This window comes from Bufo gargarizans, chromosome 8 (assembly GCF_014858855.1).
Source record: "Bufo gargarizans isolate SCDJY-AF-19 chromosome 8, ASM1485885v1, whole genome shotgun sequence".
NCBI lineage: Eukaryota > Metazoa > Chordata > Amphibia > Anura > Bufonidae > Bufo > Bufo gargarizans.
The window spans coordinates 192025156-192037547 of NC_058087.1; positions in this window are offsets into that span (position 1 = coordinate 192025156).

Here is a 12392-nt window from a genome sequence, read left to right on the forward strand (position 1 = left end):
CTGTCCAGGCTTCTACTCACCTCATTATATCCTCAGCCGCCCCTCTGTCCAGGCTTCTTCTCACCTCACTATATCCTCAGCCGCCTCTGTCCAGGCTTCTACTGACCTTACTACATCCTCAGCAACCCCTTTGTCCAGGCTACTACTCACCTCACTACATCCTCAGCAACCCCTTTGTCCAGGCTACTACTCACCTCACTACACCCACAGCCGTCCCTCTGTCCAGACTTCTACTCACCTCACTACATCCACAGCCGCCCCTCTGTCCAGGCTTCTACTCACCTCACTACATCCACAGCCGCCCCTCTGTCCAGGCTTCTACTCAACTCACTACATCCACAGCCACCCCTCTGTCCAGGCTTCTACTCACCTCACTATATCCACAGCCACCCCTCTGTCCAGGCTTCTACTCACCTCACTATATCCACAGCCGCCCCTCTGTTCAGGCTTCTTCTCACCTCACTATATCCTCAGCCGCCTATGTCCAGGCTTCTACTGACCTCACTACATCCTCAGCCACCCCTCTGTCCAGGCTTCTACTCACCTCACTACATCCTCAGCAACCCCTTTGTCCAGGCTACTACTCACCTCACTACATCCACAGCCGCCCCCCTGTCCAGGCTATTACTCACCTCACTATATCCTCAGCCGCCCCTCTGTCCAGGCTACTACTCACCTCACTACATCCACAGCCACCCCTCTGTCCAGGCTACTACTCACCTCACTACACCCACAGCCGTCCCTCTGTCCAGGCTTCTACTCACCTCACTATGTCCTCAGCCGCCTCTGTCCAGGCTTCTACTGACCTCACTACATCCTCAGCCACCTCTCTGTCCATGCTACTACTCACCTCACTACACCCACAGCCGCACCTCTGTCCAGGCTTCTTCTCACCTCACCATATCCTCAGCCGCTTCTGTCCAGGCTTCTACTGACCTCACTACATCCTCAGCCACCCCTCTGTCCCGGCAACTACTCACCTCACTACACCCACAGCCGTCCCTCTGTCCAGGCTGCTATTCACCTCACTACATCCACAGCTGCCCCTCTGTCCAGGCTACTACTCACCTCACTACACCCACAGCCGCCCCTCTGTCCAGGCTTCTACTCACCACACTACATCCACAGCCGCCCCTCTGTCCAGGCTTCTGCTGACCTCACTACATCCACAGCCGCCCCTCTGTCCAGGCTTCTTCTCACCTCACTATATCCTCAGCCGCCTCTGTCCAGGCTTCTACTGACCTCACTACATCCTCAGTCACCCCTCTGTCCAGGCTTCTACTCACCTCACTACATCCACAGCCGCACCTCTGTCCAGGCTTCTTCTCACCTCACTATATCCTCAGCCGCCTCTGTCCAGGCTTCTACTCACCTCATTATATCCTCAGCCGCCCCTCTGTCCAGGCTTCTTCTCACCTCACTACACCCACAGCCGTCCCTCTGTCCAGGCTGCTATTCACCTCACTACATCCACAGCCGCCCCTCTGTCCAGGCTACTACTCACCTCACTACACCCACAGCCGCCCCTCTGTCCAGGCTTCTACTCACCACACTACATCCACAGCCGCCCCTCTGTCCAGGCTTCTGCTGACCTCACTACATCCACAGCCGCCCCTCTGTCCAGGCTTCTTCTCACCTCACTATATCCTCAGCCGCCTCTGTCCAGGCTTCTACTGACCTCACTACATCCTCAGTCACCCCTCTGTCCAGGCTTCTACTCACCTCACTACATCCACAGCCGCCCCTCTGTCCAGGCTTTTACTTGCCTCACTATATCCACAGCTGCCCTTTTGTCCAGGCTTCTACTCACCTCACTATATCCACAGCTGCCCCTCTGTCCAGGCTTCTACTGACCTCACTACATCCACAGCCGCCCCTCTGTCCAGGCTTCTACTCACCTCACTACATCCACAGCCGCCCCTCTGTCCAGGCTTCTACTCACCTCACTATATCCACAGCTGCCCCTCTGTCCAGGCTTCTTCTCACCTCACTATATCCTCAGCCGCCTCTGTCCAGGCTTCTATTCACCTCATTATATCCTCAGCCGCCCCTCTGTCCAGGCTTCTTCTCACCTCACTATATCCTCAGCCGCCTCTGTCCAGGCTTCTACTGACCTTACTACATCCTCAGCCTCCCCTCTGTCCAGGCTTCTACTCACCTCACTACATCCTCAGCAACCCCTTTGTCCAGGCTACTACTCACCTCACTACACCCACAGCCGTCCCTCTGTCCAGACTTCTACTCACCTCACTACATCCACAGCCGCCCCTCTGTCCAGGCTTCTACTCACCTCACTACATCCACAGCCGCCCCTCTGTCCAGGCTTCTACTCAACTCACTACATCCACAGCCACCCCTCTGTCCAGGCTTCTACTCACCTCACTATATCCACAGCCACCCCTCTGTCCAGGCTTCTACTCACCTCACTATATCCACAGCCGCCCCTCTGTTCAGGCTTCTTCTCACCTCGCTACATCCACAGCCGCCCCTCTGTCCAGGCTTCTACTGACCTCACTACATCCTCAGCCACCCCTCTGTCCAGGCTTCTACTCACCTCACTACATCCTCAGCAACCCCTTTGTCCAGGCTACTACTCACCTCACTACATCCACAGCCGCCCCCCTGTCCAGGCTATTACTCACCTCACTATATCCTCAGCCGCCCCTCTGTCCAGGCTACTACTCACCTCACTACATCCACAGCCACCCCTCTGTCCAGGCTACTACTCACCTCACTACACCCACAGCCGTCCCTCTGTCCAGGCTTCTACTCACCTCACTATGTCCTCAGCCGCCTCTGTCCAGGCTTCTACTGACCTCACTACATACTCAGCCACCTCTCTGTCCATGCTACTACTCACCTCCCTACACCCACAGCCGCACCTCTGTCCAGGCTTCTTCTCACCTCACCATATCCTCAGCCGCTTCTGTCCAGGCTTCTACTGACCTCACTACATCCTCAGCCACCCCTCTGTCCAGGCAACTACTCACCTCACTACACCCACAGCCGTCCCTCTGTCCAGGCTGCTATTCACCTCACTACATCCACAGCCGCCCCTCTGTCCAGGCTACTACTCACCTCACTACACCCACAGCCGTCCCTCTGTCCAGGCTTCTACTCACCACACTACATCCACAGCCGCCCCTCTGTCCAGGCTTCTACTCACCACACTACATCCACAGCCGCCCCTCTGTCCAGGCTTCTGCTGACCTCACTACATCCACAGCCGCCCCTCTGTCCAGGCTTCTTCTCACCTCACTATATCCTCAGCCGCCTCTGTCCAGGCTTCTACTGACCTCACTACATCCTCAGTCACCCCTCTGTCCAGGCTTCTACTCACCTCACTACATCCACAGCCGCCCCTCTGTCCAGGCTTTTACTTGCCTCACTAAATCCACAGCTGCCCTTTTGTCCAGGCTTCTACTCACCTCACTATATCCACAGCTGCCCCTCTGTCCAGGCTTCTACTGACCTCACTACATCCACAGCCGCCCCTCTGTCCAGGCTTCTACTCACCTCACTACATCCACAGCCGCCCCTCTGTCCAGGCTTCTACTCACCTCACTATATCCACAGCTGCCCCTCTGTCCAGGCTTCTTTTCACCTCACTATATCCTCAGCCGCCTCTGTCCAGGCTTCTACTGACCTTACTACATCCTCAGCCACCCCTCTGTCCAGGCTTCTACTCACCTCACTACATCCTCGGCAACCCCTTTGTCCAGGCTACTACTCACCTCACTACACCCACAGCCGTCCCTCTGTCCAGACTTCTACTCACCTCACTACATCCACAGCCGCCCCTCTGTCCAGGCTTCTACTCACCTCACTACATCCACAGCCGCCCCTCTGTCCAGGCTTCTACTCAACTCACTACATCCACAGCCACCCCTCTGTCCAGGCTTCTACTCACCTCACTATATCCACAGCCGCCCCTCTGTTTAGGCTTCTTCTCACCTCACTATATCCTCAGCCGCCTATGTCCAGGCTTCTACTGACCTCACTACATCCTCAGCCACCCCTCTGTCCAGGCTTCTACTCACCTCACTACATCCTCAGCAACCCCTCTGTCCAGGCTACTACTCACCTCACTACATCCACAGCCGCCCCCCTGTCCAGGCTATTACTCACCTCACTATATCCTCAGCCGCCCCTCTGTCCAGGCTACTACTCACCTCACTACATCCACAGCCACCCCTCTGTCCAGGCTACTACTCACCTCACTACACCCACAGCCGTCCCTCTGTCCAGGCTTCTACTCACCTCACTATGTCCTCAGCCGCCTCTGTCCAGGCTTCTACTGACCTCACTACATCCTCAGCCACCTCTCTGTCCATGCTACTACTCACCTCACTACACCCACAGCCGCACCTCTGTCCAGGCTTCTTCTCACCTCACCATATCCTCAGCCGCTTCTGTCCAGGCTTCTACTGACCTCACTACATCCTCAGCCACCCCTCTGTCCCGGCAACTACTCACCTCACTACACCCACAGCCGTCCCTCTGTCCAGGCTGCTATTCACCTCACTACATCCACAGCTGCCCCTCTGTCCAGGCTACTACTCACCTCACTACACCCACAGCCGCCCCTCTGTCCAGGCTTCTACTCACCACACTACATCCACAGCCGCCCCTCTGTCCAGGCTTCTGCTGACCTCACTACATCCACAGCCGCCCCTCTGTCCAGGCTTCTTCTCACCTCACTATATCCTCAGCCGCCTCTGTCCAGGCTTCTACTGACCTCACTACATCCTCAGTCACCCCTCTGTCCAGGCTTCTACTCACCTCACTACATCCACAGCCGCCCCTCTGTCCAGGCTTCTACTCACCTCACTACATCCACAGCCGCCCCTCTGTCCAGGCTTCTACTCACCTCACTATATCCACAGCTGCCCCTCTGTCCAGGCTTCTTCTCACCTCACTATATCCTCAGCCGCCTCTGTCCAGGCTTCTACTGACCTTACTACATCCTCAGCCACCCCTCTGTCCAGGCTTCTACTCACCTCACTACATCCTCGGCAACCCCTTTGTCCAGGCTACTACTCACCTCACTACACCCACAGCCGTCCCTCTGTCCAGACTTCTACTCACCTCACTACATCCACAGCCGCCCCTCTGTCCAGGCTTCTACTCACCTCACTACATCCACAGCCGCCCCTCTGTCCAGGCTTCTACTCAACTCACTACATCCACAGCCACCCCTCTGTCCAGGCTTCTACTCACCTCACTATATCCACAGCCGCCCCTCTGTTTAGGCTTCTTCTCTCCTCACTATATCCTCAGCCGCCTATGTCCAGGCTTCTACTGACCTCACTACATCCTCAGCCACCCCTCTGTCCAGGCTTCTACTCACCTCACTACATCCTCAGCAACCCCTTTGTCCAGGCTACTACTCACCTCACTACATCCACAGCCGCCCCCCTGTCCAGGCTATTACTCACCTCACTATATCCTCAGCCGCCCCTCTGTCCAGGCTACTACTCACCTCACTACATCCACAGCCACCCCTCTGTCCAGGCTACTACTCACCTCACTACACCCACAGCCGTCCCTCTGTCCAGGCTTCTACTCACCTCACTATGTCCTCAGCCGCCTCTGTCCAGGCTTCTACTGACCTCACTACATCCTCAGCCACCTCTCTGTCCATGCTACTACTCACCTCACTACACCCACAGCCGCACCTCTGTCCAGGCTTCTTCTCACCTCACCATATCGTCAGCCGCTTCTGTCCAGGCTTCTACTGACCTCACTACATCCTCAGCCACCCCTCTGTCCCGGCAACTACTCACCTCACTACACCCACAGCCGTCCCTCTGTCCAGGCTGCTATTCACCTCACTACATCCACAGCTGCCCCTCTGTCCAGGCTACTACTCACCTCACTACACCCACAGCCGCCCCTCTGTCCAGGCTTCTACTCACCACACTACATCCACAGCCGCCCCTCTGTCCAGGCTTCTGCTGACCTCACTACATCCACAGCCGCCCCTCTGTCCAGGCTTCTTCTCACCTCACTATATCCTCAGCCGCCTCTGTCCAGGCTTCTACTGACCTCACTACATCCTCAGTCACCCCTCTGTCCAGGCTTCTACTCACCTCACTACATCCACAGCCGCACCTCTGTCCAGGCTTCTTCTCACCTCACTATATCCTCAGCCGCCTCTGTCCAGGCTTCTACTCACCTCATTATATCCTCAGCCGCCCCTCTGTCCAGGCTTCTTCTCACCTCACTACACCCACAGCCGTCCCTCTGTCCAGGCTGCTATTCACCTCACTACATCCACAGCCGCCCCTCTGTCCAGGCTACTACTCACCTCACTACACCCACAGCCGCCCCTCTGTCCAGGCTTCTACTCACCACACTACATCCACAGCCGCCCCTCTGTCCAGGCTTCTGCTGACCTCACTACATCCACAGCCGCCCCTCTGTCCAGGCTTCTTCTCACCTCACTATATCCTCAGCCGCCTCTGTCCAGGCTTCTACTGACCTCACTACATCCTCAGTCACCCCTCTGTCCAGGCTTCTACTCACCTCACTACATCCACAGCCGCCCCTCTGTCCAGGCTTTTACTCGCCTCACTATATCCACAGCTGCCCTTTTGTCCAGGCTTCTACTCACCTCACTATATCCACAGCTGCCCCTCTGTCCAGGCTTCTACTGACCTCACTACATCCACAGCCGCCCCTCTGTCCAGGCTTCTACTCACCTCACTATATCCACAGCTGCCCCTCTGTCCAGGCTTCTACTCACCTCACTACATCCACAGCCGCCCCTCTGTCCAGGCTTCTACTCACCTCACTATATCCACAGCTGCCCCTCTGTCCAGGCTTCTTCTCACCTCACTATATCCTCAGCCGCCTCTGTCCAGGCTTCTACTCACCTCATTATATCCTCAGCCGCCCCTCTGTCCAGGCTTCTTCTCACCTCACTATATCCTCAGCCGCCTCTGTCCAGGCTTCTACTGACCTTACTACATCCTCAGCCACCCCTCTGTCCAGGCTTCTACTCACCTCACTACATCCTCAGCAACCCCTTTGTCCAGGCTACTACTCACCTCACTACATCCACAGCCGCCCCCCCGTCCAGGCTATTACTCACCTCACTATATCCTCAGCCGCCCCTCTGTCCAGGCTACTACTCACCTCACTACATCCACAGCCACCCCTCTGTCCAGGCTACTACTCACCTCACTACACCCACAGCCGTCCCTCTGTCCAGGCTTCTACTCACCTCACTATGTCCTCAGCCGCCTCTGTCCAGGCTTCTACTGACCTCACTACATCCTCAGCCACCTCTCTGTCCATGCTACTGCTCACCTCACTACACCCACAGCCGCACCTCTGTCCAGGCTTCTTCTCACCTCACCATATCCTCAGCCGCTTCTGTCCAGGCTTCTACTGACCTCACTACATCCTCAGCCACCCCTCTGTCCCGGCAACTACTCACCTCACTACACCCACAGCCGTCCCTCTGTCCAGGCTGCTATTCACCTCACTACATCCACAGCTGCCCCTCTGTCCAGGCTACTACTCACCTCACTACACCCACAGCCGCCCCTCTGTCCAGGCTTCTACTCACCACACTACATCCACAGCCGCCCCTCTGTCCAGGCTTCTGCTGACCTCACTACATCCACAGCCGCCCCTCTGTCCAGGCTTCTTTTCACCTCACTATATCCTCAGCCGCCTCTGTCCAGGCTTCTACTGACCTCACTACATCCTCAGTCATCCCTCTGTCCAGGCTTCTACTCACCTCACTACATCCACAGCCGCACCTCTGTCCAGGCTTCTTCTCACCTCACTATATCCTCAGCCGCCTCTTACCAGGCTTCTACTCACCTCATTACATCCTCAGCCGCCCCTCTGTCCAGGCTTCTTCTCACCTCACTACACCCACAGCCGTCCCTCTGTCCAGGCTGCTATTCACCTCACTACATCCACAGCCGCCCCTCTGTCCAGGCTACTACTCACCTCACTACACCCACAGCCGCCCCTCTGTCCAGGCTTCTACTCACCACACTACATCCACAGCCGCCCCTCTGTCCAGGCTTCTGCTGACCTCACTACATCCACAGCCGACCCTCTGTCCAGGCTTCTTCTCACCTCACTATATCCTCAGCCGCCTCTGTCCAGGCTTCTACTGACCTCACTACATCCTCAGTCACCCCTCTGTCCAGGCTTCTACTCACCTCAATACATCCACAGCCGCCCCTCTGTCCAGGCTTTTACTTGCCTCACTATATCCACAGCTGCCCTTTTGTCCAGGCTTCTACTCACCTCACTACATCCACAGCTGCCCCTCTGTCCAGGCTTCTACTGACCTCACTACATCCACAGCCGCCCCTCTGTCCAGGCTTCTACTCACCTCACTACATCCACAGCCGCCCCTCTGTCCAGGCTTCTACTCAACTCACTATATCCACAGCTGCCCCTCTGTCCAGGCTTCTTCTCACCTCACTATATCCTCAGCCGCCTCTGTCCAGGCTTCTACTCACCTCATTATATCCTCAGCCGCCCCTCTGTCCAGGCTTCTTCTCACCTCACTATATCCTCAGCCGCCTCTGTCCAGGCTTCTACTGACCTTACTACATCCTCAGCCACCCCTCTGTCCAGGCTTCTTCTCACCTCACTATATCCTCAGCCGCCTCTGTCCAGGCTTCTACTGACCTCACTACATCCTCAGTCACCCCTCTGTCCAGGCTTCTACTCACCTCACTACATCCACAGCCGCCCCTCTGTCCAGGCTTCTACTTGCCTCACTATATCCACAGCTGCCCTTTTGTCCAGGCTTCTACTCACCTCACTACATCCACAGCTGCCCCTCTGTCCAGGCTTCTACTGACCTCACTACATCCACAGCCGCCCCTCTGTCCAGGCTTCTACTCACCTCACTACATCCACAGCCGCCCCTCTGTCCAGGCTTCTACTCACCTCACTATATCCACAGCTGCCCCTCTGTCCAGGCTTCTTCTCACCTCACTATATCCTCAGCCGCCTCTGTCCAGGCTTCTACTCACCTCATTATATCCTCAGCCGCCCCTCTGTCCAGGCTTCTTCTCACCTCACTATATCCTCAGCCGCCTCTGTCCAGGCTTCTACTGACCTTACTACATCCTCAGCCACCCCTCTGTCCAGGCTTCTACTCACCTCACTACATCCTCAGCAACCCCTTTGTCCAGGCTACTACTCACCTCACTACACCCACAGCCGTCCCTCTGTCCAGACTTCTACTCACCTCACTATATCCACAGCCGCCCCCCTGTCCAGGCTATTACTCAAATCACTATATCCTCAGCCGCCCCTCTGTCCAGGCTACTACTCACCTCACTACATCCACAGCCGCCCCTCTGTCCAGGCTACTACTCACCTCACTACACCCACAGCCGTCCCTCTGTCCAGGCTTCTACTCACCTCACTACATCCACAGCTGCCCTTTTGTCCAGGCTTCTACTCACCTCACTACATCCACAGCTGCCCCTCTGTCCAGGTTTCTACTGACCTCACTATATCCACAGCCGCCCCTCTGTCCAGGTTACTACTCACCTCACTACATCCACAGCCGCCCCTCTGTCCAGGCTTCTACTCACCTCACTACATCCACAGCCGCCCCTCTGTCCAGGCTTTTACTGACCTCACTATATCCACAGCCGCTCCTCTGTCCAGGCTACTACTTACCTCACTATATCCACATCCGTCCCTCTGTCCAGGCTTCTACTGACCTCACTACATCCACAGCCTCCCCTCTGTCCAGGCTTCTTCTCACCTCACTATATCCACAGCCGCCCCTCTGTCCAGGTTTCTACTGACCTCACTATATCCACAGCCACCCCTCTGTCCAGGCTTCTACTCACCTCACTACATCCACAGCCGCCCCTCTGTCCAGGCTTCTACTGACCTCACTATATCCACAGCCGCCCCTCTGTCCAGGCTTTTACTGACCTCACTATATCTACAGCCGCCCCTCTGTCCAGACTTCTACTGACCTCACTATATCCACAGCCATCCCTCTGTCCAGGCTTCTACTCACCTCACTACATCCACAGCTGCCCCTCTGTCCAGGCTTCTACTGACCTCACTATATGCACATCCGCCCCTCTGTCCAGGCTTCTACTGACCTCACTACATCCACAGCCGCCCCTCTGTCCAGGCTTCTACTCACCTCACTACATCCACAGCCGACCCTCTGTCCAGGCTTTTACTGACCTTACTATATCCACAGCCACCCCTCTGTCCAGGCTTCTACTGACCTCACTATATGAACATCCGCCCCTCTGTCCAGGCTTCTACTGACCTCACTACATCCACAGCCGCCCCTCTGTCCAGGCTTCTACTCACCTCACTACATCCACAGTCGCCCCTCTATCCAGGCTTCTACTGACCTCACTATATCCACAGCCGCCCCTCTGTCCAGGCTTTTACTGACCTCACTATATCCACAGCCGCTCCTCTGTCCAGGCTACTACTTACCTCACTATATCCACATCCGTCCCTCTGTCCAGGCTTCTACTGACCTCACTACATCCACAGCCTCCCCTCTGTCCAGGCTTCTTCTGACCTCACTATATCCACAGCCGCCCCTCTGTCCAGGCTTCTACTGACCTCACTATATCCACAGCCACCCCTCTGTCCAGGCTTCTACTGACCTCACTATATCCACAGCTGCCCCTCTGTCCAGGCATTTACTGACCTCACTATATCCACAGCCGCCCCTCTGTCCAGGCTTCTACTGACCTCACTATACCCACAGCCACCCCTCTGTCCAGGCTTCTACTCACCTCACTACATCCACAGCTGCCCCTCTGTCCAGGCTTCTACTGACCTCACTATATGCACATCCGCCCCTCTGTCCAGGCTTCTATTGACCTCACTACATCCACAGCCGCCCCTCTGTCCAGGCTTCTACTTACCTCACTACATCCACAGCCGCCCCTCTGTCCAGGCTTCTACTGACCTCACTATATCAACAGCCGCCCCTCTGTCCAGGCTTCTACTGACCTCACTATATGCACAGCCGCCCCTCTGTCCAGGCTTCTACTTAACTCACTATATCCACAGCCGCACCTCTGTCCAGGCTTCTACTTATCTCAATACATCCACAGCCACCCCTCTGTCCAGGCTACTACTCACCTCACTACATCCACAGCCGCCCCTCTGTCTGGGCTACTACTCAATTCACTACATCCACAGCTGCCCCTCTGTCCAGGCTTCTACTCACCTCACTACATCCACAGCCGCCCCTCTGTCCAGGCTTCTACTCACCTCACTACATCCACAGCCGCCCCTCTGTCCAGGCTTCTACTGACCTCACTATATCCACAGCCGCCCCTCTGTCCAGGCTTCTACTTACCTCACTATATGCACAGCCGCCCCTCTGTCCAGGCTTCTACTTAACTCACTATATCCACAGCCGCACCTCTGTCCAGGCTTCTACTTACCTCAATACATCCACAGCCGCCCCTCTGTCCAGGCTACTACTCACCTCACTACATCCACAGCCGCCCCTCTGTCTGGGCTACTACTCAATTCACTACATCCACAGCTGCCCCTCTGTCCAGGCTTCTACTCACCTCACTATATCCACAGCCGCCCCTCTGTCCAGGCTTCTACTCACCTCACTACATCCACAGCCGCCCCTCTGTCCAGGCTTCTACTCACCTCACTACATCCACAGCCTTCTCTCTGTCCAGGCTTCTACTGACCTCACTACATCCACAGCCGCCCCTCTGTCCAGGCTTCTACTCACCTCACTACATCCACAGCCGCCCCTCTGTCCAGGCTTCTACTGACCTCACTACATCCACAGCCGCCCCTATGTCCAGGCTTCTACTCACCTCACTACATCCACAGCCTTCTCTCTGTCCAGGCTTCTACTGACCTCACTATATCCACAGCCACCCCTTTGTCCAGGCTTCTACTCACCTCACTACATCCACAGCAGCCCCTCTGTCCAGGCTTCTACTCACCTCACTACATCCACAGCCTTCTCTCTGTCCAGTCTTCTTCTGACCTCACTACATCCACAGCCGCCCCTCTGTCTAGGCTACTACTGACCTCACTACATCCACAGCCGCCCCTCTGTCCAGGCTTCTACTGACCTCACTACATCCACAGCCGCCCCTATGTCCAGGCTTCTACTCACCTCACTACATCCACAGCCTTCTCTCTGTCCAGGCTTCTACTGACCTCACTACATCCACAGCCGCCCCTCTGTCCAGGCTTCTACTCACCTCACTACATCCACAGCAGCCCCTCTGTCCAGGCTTCTACTTACCTCACTACATCCACAGCCTTCTCTCTGTCCAGTCTTCTTCTGACCTCACTACATCCACAGCCGCCTCTCTGTCTAGGCTACTACTCACCGCACTACATCCACAGCCGCCTCTCTGTCTAGGCTT